We start from the raw sequence: 7733 nt of genomic DNA, 5'->3' as shown, positions 1-7733 counted from the left end.
GGATTTGGAAAGCAATGTGTGGCAGAAAGTGTAACTTTATAGAAAAAAAAAATTAGGTGCAAGTTGACTGAAAATTTGGACGTGATGATATATTTGTCAATTCGATAGCGGGCAGAGAAAGGTGACGCAGAGAGTTTTACTGGAATCCAAATTTGTTTATTTGCTTTTCATTTCGTTTTCATGGATGGACGATCATAATTCATCATGCTTATCTTTACTTAATCGGTGAGATTAGCATCCGCAGTAGTGATGCTGCTGGTGTAGGTGTATTAAGAAGGCTCCACTGGCAATAAAACTGGTGGTTTTGTTTGTTGACTATTATTCCAACTTCTTCTTCCTATCAAACCTCCAAAAAGAAAGAAACAATTGTTCCAACTTTTAACTTTTGTTTTTTGCTTCCTGCCTCATCCACAAATTACAGCCTTACACTACACACGCATGCATTGCGTTACAGAGATCGATATCGCTTGAAAACGGCTAGTGGGGTTTTAGAAATTGATGGAAGGCGATGAGATTGAGGGAGGCGGCACAAGAGAGAGAGAGAGAGAACCCTTTTGAATTAGAGTCCTCTCTCCTCTTACTGGGTATTCCCAAATCCCTACTCGATTTCAATATAAAATTATAAACTTACATGAAAAATAGCAAAAACAATTACATTCTCTTTAAATTTGTGTACTCTAAAAACCCATTAATCATCAAGAATTGAGAAAATTTTTATATTCTACGTAACATTAAATGCTACGAGCATTAGATAGCGTGTTCTCTCTCCTCTTATTGGGTATTCCCAAATCCCTACTCGATTTCAATATAAAATTATAAACTTACATGAAAATAGCAAAAACAATTATTTTCTCTTTAAATTTGTGTACTCTAAAAACCCATCAATCATCAAGAACTGAGAAAATTATTCTATTCTACGTAACATTAAATGCTACGAGCATTAGATAGCGTGTCTTAATATGGATCTAGAACTTTTTCATTTCCTTAACAATTTCTAATGAATGAAAAAACATAAAAGAGAGAGATAATAAAATAAAAAATAAAAAAAAACTCGTTTGGAAGTGCTTTTAAAGTGACTGGAAGAACTTTTGGTGAAATTATTTTTCGATGCCAAAAACACTAGTTATGTGCCAAGAAACACTTCAAGTGCATGCTTCTCCTTCATTATACCTAAATTTGTATGGAAGACAATAAATATTACAAGTATTGGATGACTTGAATTGGTTTGGATTATTGCTTTTTTCGGTAGCCGAATCATCTCTCCTGATGTTAACTTGTATATAAACAACTAATTGAACACACTTAATCAAGGAAATACATAGCATCCAGAAAAGAAACACAACCAATTCAATTTTATTTTATTTTATTTTCCGGAAGAAAAGAAAAACAAAAAACAAAAAAACAACAATGGTTTGTTTGATTTTCCTTTAAACAAGCAGCTAGCAAAGTGATCGACCAATTGGAAATTTTCATATATATTATTTGTCACGAATTCGTTGTGATTATAGCTTCTTCATTCGTCACGCATTGTACGTATCTTGAGGCCAAACTGCATGCACATTTTAGCTATGCAAATCAAGCACTTTCATACGTGACACGACACCCAACCTAGCTGGCTATATAAACACTACTCTACGTAACGATGCAAAGTGCAAACTAGTCATGGCCTTCTTCGCAAGAAATGCACTGCTGCTAATGCTGCTTATGTTGATTCTAATTATGTCTGATGCAGTAACTGTTGTGATCGAAAATTATTTGTGGGATCAATGGGGCGACTCGCCGCTGAAAGTTCACTGCAAATCCAAAGACGATGACCTTGGTGTCCATGCCGTCCCCCTTGCCGACTCCTACGAATTTAAGTTCCATCCAAACATATGGCGGACCACGCTATTTTATTGCAGCTTTGAGTGGCCGGGCCAATTTCACCATTTCGATATATACGACCAAGGAAGGGATGGAGGTTGTGTACTAGACGACAGCCTTGTTTATGGCGGATACAAGTGAACGGACCGTGCAGGTTCAACGGCTATACTGGCTCATATGATCTTCTGTATGCATGGAAGGACTAGTTGTTTCAAAATCAAACATTCTGGGGACAACTCTGTTGCAAGATACCCCAAGTGGAAATGTGGATCCTTACCGTTTCGAGACATATAAGGAAAAAGGAGGGAAAAATAAAAAGCAAATATATCGTTGTGCTCTTTCTTGCATGTGCAGTTAAGTTGGCTAAAATAGTGTGCTCATTTTTCTGCATAACCTAAATGTGAATCCTCGTATCGTAATTTGTATTAGATTAAATAGAATTTCGATTGAATAAATAAAGTGGGATATATTAGTCACCAATTTTGTTGTGATCAATAACAAGTAAAAACTTCTTTCCTAGCTTCTACTGTAACCAGAGAATTTCTTAATTCGTCACACTAATAATGGGAACTTAACAAAAAGTTCTCGTTACTGTTCACTTTAACGAAAAACCACATTTTTACACTAAAAAATCAATCTTGGTACTATTCACTTTACCCTTTATTTTGTCCTTATTGTTAAAACTCAAAGTTTTCAAGTCATTTTCATTAGTTTTCCTACTAATATATTATTATTGTGAAAAGAAATTATATAAGCAAAGCCAAAAGATTTAATTAATTAGCAAGTGGCCCTCTACCTCAATAGTGAAGAGAAGTGTTACCCTTACACCATGATGTGAGTTCCAACCCCGTCGACATCATAATCTAACATCTCTAACAAATTTATTGTTTGACAAAAGATTTAATTAATTATGATCGTGCCACCACTAGCAATGAGAAATCCTAATAGATTGTAAAAAGACATATATAACTTGCACGTCAAGCCATAACTTCGAATCAAGTGTCTTAGTAAAGGATGATGTAATACGCGCGCAGAGCGTCCATAGAAAAAGGACATATATAACTTGCACATTAAAACCGAAAAAGAAGAGTGGCTACATGATTTTTTTAGTTGAATATTTTGGGTGTTGTAGTGAGCCCAAATCCAAAGGGGAAGAGAGGGTCATAATGTGCATCCCCAACATTCATAGATAGTTGATGAACCTTTTTGAACCAAGTTCTAGAAAGCTTGCCAGTGAAGCCGTAGTCACCAAATAAAACATCAGCCACCCCTTGACCTTAAGTTCCTGGAAGCCAAGCTGCAACAAGAGCGTCAATCAGAGGAACAAATGGTTGAATCACAACAGGACGACCAGAGAGGATGATGACAACGCATTTCACAGCCCCGCAAACATTTGTGATGGTGCTCGGGCCAGGATCAGGTATCGTCAAATTTAAGCTGTCACCAACTGTCTCGGCATAAGGGTGTTCTCCTACCACAACGATGGCATACGAGAAAGCATTCAACTTCACAAAGCATCAGGATTCTCCTTGTAGACAACTTCAGTTTTAGGATTCACTGTGTTCTTTATGGCAGTAAGAATTGTGGTACCTGTTGAAGAAGAATTGTGTTCTGCATGACTGCCAGCTACAAGTATTTTTTATGCCTTCTTCGGAAGGGGTAGCAACGGCTTGTCAGCAGATTCACCGTTCTTTAGAAGCACTAGAGATCTCCTCACAGCTTCCCTAGCCAGTTCTCTGTGTTCCTGTGAAAGTAGTAATGCAAAAAAATTACATTAAAGTTTTCCTCAGTGCTTGTAGAATGTTGTCAAGTTTACCAATAGCTACCTGGCAGCCGAGCTGATTGATAAAGGTGAGATCAGCCAATGGTTCCTCAAATAGGCCCATCACAAACTTAACTCGCAAAATTCTCTTTACTGCATCATCAATTCTGCTTATGGAATGATTCCATTTTTTACCAGGAAGGTTAGATCGTTAATGAATTCCGTATACTTGTATGGAACCATGACCTGTGGCATGTACAAAATAGGTGTTAGAAAGACAAATAACATCATCAATTATATGCAATTTAAGGAAGAAAACCAACATGTTTGTCATACCATATCAATGCCGGCACTGATTCCTGCTTGAATCGAATATGAGTAGTTGGCATGAGGTGGAGAGGTGATCCTATCAATACCCTCCCAATCTGAGATGACAAAACCCTGAAACAATGCACAAGGTTTTGAAATGGTTTTAGTTTTGAAATAGATTTTAGTGGAATCAAGAAAAGGCCGAAAGAAAAAGAACATCATAAAGATGGCTTTACCCTGAATCGAAGAGTGTTCTTAAGGAAGCCAGTGATAAGATCACGATTAGCGTGCATCTTTACTCCGTTCCAGCTTGAGTAGGATACCATAATGGTTGCCACACCCTTGATAATTGAGTCATAGTAGCCTGGCATGTGAATACTGAGCAATCCATGTTTGTTTATCACAGTAGCCTGGCATGTGAACACTCCCATGGCTTCTACCCAACAGGGGTCTCGCAAAGCCTCTTCCACTTTTGTTAGAATTTTAATCCCAGACATTTGATTCACCATGGCTTGGCACTTGGGTGATAATCGATGAGGGGACACATACTGTGCAATTGCACATCTCACTTTTCCTTCCGGAGAAAGCCTGTCAGGTGGTTTCCCACGGTTTTGCCTAGGAGGTAAAATATAGGAATTTTCAACAATATCTAGAGTATGAGAACGTACCTCTTAGATATCCGTGGGGACATGAGCGTGTACTAGTGGAGGAGAATGAGGGTTATTTTCTGTTTGCACAATCTCAGTATCACTCACAGACCCATGACCTTCTACTGAATCTATAAATGGTGTAGGCCCATTATTCAACGCTGCATGAGCTATCTCTCGGGCAGGAGTTTCATGGTCAAGATCCACTGGGCTTTGGCTTGTTGTGTCGTTGGCCACTATTGGGCTATGAACTGCTATGTCGTGGCCTACTGTTGGGTTTTGAATTGATGTGTTGCTACCCTCTGGTAAGGCGCGGTCAGGTGGGTTGCTCATAACACCTAAGTCTTCAATCTCGGTCTCCCCTGTACTACTAGGACCATGCCAACTGTCTCGTTCATGTGGAACATCAAACCAACTATAGTCTTCGTATTTACTATTCAACTCCCCCTAAAGAGTACAATGGGTTTGATTAGAGATGAAAAACATCTCAGTTTCGGAAAATGTGACATCCATGGTGACACAGAAATGCTTAGTAGGTGGATGGTAACATCGATATCCCTTTTGTTGGCTATTAAATCCCAGAAATACACAACGAACAACACATGGATCCAATTTACTTCGTTGATTCTTGTGAAGATGCACATAAGCCACACATCCAAATATGCGAGGTGATAATTGAAGAGAAGATGGTAAAGTGACATAATTCGTCAAGACTTCCATGGGAGTTCGAAAGTTGTGAACTCGATAGGGCATTTGATTAAGAAGATAAACAGAATACGTAACTGCATCCACCCAATAAGCATGAGGAGCATGAGCCCCAATTAGAAGTGCCTGTGTAGTTTCCAAGATATGTCTGTTCTTATGTTCTGCCACACCATTTTGTTGAGGAGTTTGAGGACAAGTAGTCTCTTGAAGTATGCCGTGCTCTGCGAAAATTTTTGATAGTTCAGAATTAAGATATTCTCCACCATTATGGGATCTCAGGACTTTGATAAGAAGAGAAAATTGATTTCCAATCATCCGATAAAACTGTTGGAAAATTTTCCCTTCTGTTTCATGGTATAGAGCCAAGTCATTCTGGTGCAATCATCTACAAAGGTAACAAACCACTGAATACCGTGGCTCTTTGCAATTGGTGAGGGACCCCATACATCGGAGTGAATTAACTCAAAGGGCACTGATACTTTATTGAGACTCAAGTGGTAAGAAGTACGATGACTTTTTGCAAGAATGCAATCCTGACATTGAAAATCAAAGTTTGAAACGCCATTAAATAAAGACGAAAGTAATTTTCTTAAATAACCAAAAGATGCATGTCCTAGTCGACGATGCCATAACTAGATTCTCTTAACCTTGTCGTTGTGACTACTACTCACTTGGTTGACTCGGCCCGGTACCACATCATCCACATAATATAACCCTCTCATCTTAGTACCACGCCCAATGATCGCCCGTGTTTGGATATCCTGTAGTAGGCAAAAAGTGGGAAACATGAGTACAACACAATCTAATTGTTTCGTAACTTGACCAATAGAAAGTAAATGATTCGATAATGAAGGAACAAGAAGAGTGTTATGCAGAGATAGAAGGGGAGTAAGGGCGATGGAACTTGCTCCTGTAACTGGAGCAATTTCACCGTTTGCTGTGATAACATTCTCCTTGGGTGGCACGGTTAAGTAGTGAAACAAGGATTCATCATATGTCATATAGTCTATAGCCCCAAAGTCAATTATCCAGCTAGAATCTCATTTAGCAGATGCTGTGAATGCAATGCCAATTTTACTTGGATTGTCAAATTGGTCTTGAGAATTAATTAAATTTAGAAGGGAAACTCTAGGTGCAAATTTTCTGAGTCTGAATAAACTGAGCTACTATCCATACAAGATTGCTGTTTTGTTGGATATTGGGCTCCACGCTTTACCCTAACCCGCTGAAGATCACTACCGCATGGCCTGCTGCAGAATTCATTAAAGGCAGACGCGGAATCCGAAGAGGGAATCATGACTTGGTCGTCTGCCATGGAAGAGGACTTGTTGGTACTTGAACACATCTAGGATGCCAGCGTCTCTTGTTTCAAGACGTTTGGCTTTGGGGTTTCTAGGTTTGATGGTTGGTGGACTTGCCTTCGGTCAATGGGATAAAGCTAAGAAAATTGTTCCCGTTAGCGGTGTCTCTTGCTTCGAGACACTGCTGGAAAGACAAAAAAATTTCTTTTGGTGTTTCAGAGTTCTGCAAAGAAAGAGTCAGGATCGGAACCTACTCTGATGCCAAGATAAAAGTGTTTAGTTTTGAATTGTATGTTTATTCTTTTCTTTAGGAGGTAAATATATAGTTGTACAATATCCCACATAACAGGAAATAAGAATCCCAATTATACAAGGAATAAATTATAGAATTACATTCCTAAACTAAATGGTTGACTCACACCAACAATAGTAGCCTGGCATGTGAATACTGAGCAATCCATGTCTGTTTATCACAGTATTATTCTCATTGATTCCCTTTATTGTTCCACCATCACCAACAAAATGCTTTGCACACGCTGCAACCATTTTGCTACCAACAGAAAAGACCAAACATCATGATCACAATACCTTCGGTGAAGTTGAAACTTTAGCTATTAAGGATAAAAATTTCGCTATGGAGGAGACTTGTTAGTACTAGAAATTAGTAAGTCAAAAGCCGAGGAATTAAAATTCCTACTTTCCTGCTACGAAGGGAACACCCTTTTCAGAGTTGGCTGGTATCTCCCCTTGTAAGCCAGGTATGATCTCAGACATTGCTTGCACAATCTTGGGATCTTCACTGTAGCTTTCATAACATCGACCCCATCTCGGATCTCCGCAGACCTGCACGGACAAAATCAATATGGAGTTCAGTGCCAGCATCAGTTGACTTGTGTTCATATCAATCATCAGATATGTACAGTTTATTTTATTTACCGCTATACAAGGTGCAAAGACGTCAGGAATGTCTGTAGCTCTAACTTCAAGCGCAGTTGCAGCTCCGATCCTTTTAACAAGTTCAGGATCCCTAGTTGATTTTAAGTTCGATCAAGTTGATATCAGTATATTTACTCCTTGAATTTCATATGGGTTGATCTCTTCATACGACTAAAAGTTAATAGTCGAAAAAACGAATTTCCCTATTGC

This window comes from Pyrus communis, chromosome 14, assembly GCF_041283825.1.
Source record: "Pyrus communis isolate YQ-2024b chromosome 14, ASM4128382v1, whole genome shotgun sequence".
In the NCBI taxonomy this organism is placed as follows: Eukaryota; Viridiplantae; Streptophyta; class Magnoliopsida; order Rosales; family Rosaceae; genus Pyrus; species Pyrus communis.
The sequence above is the reverse complement of the archived record's forward strand: the minus strand, read 5'-3'. Positions refer to the sequence as shown.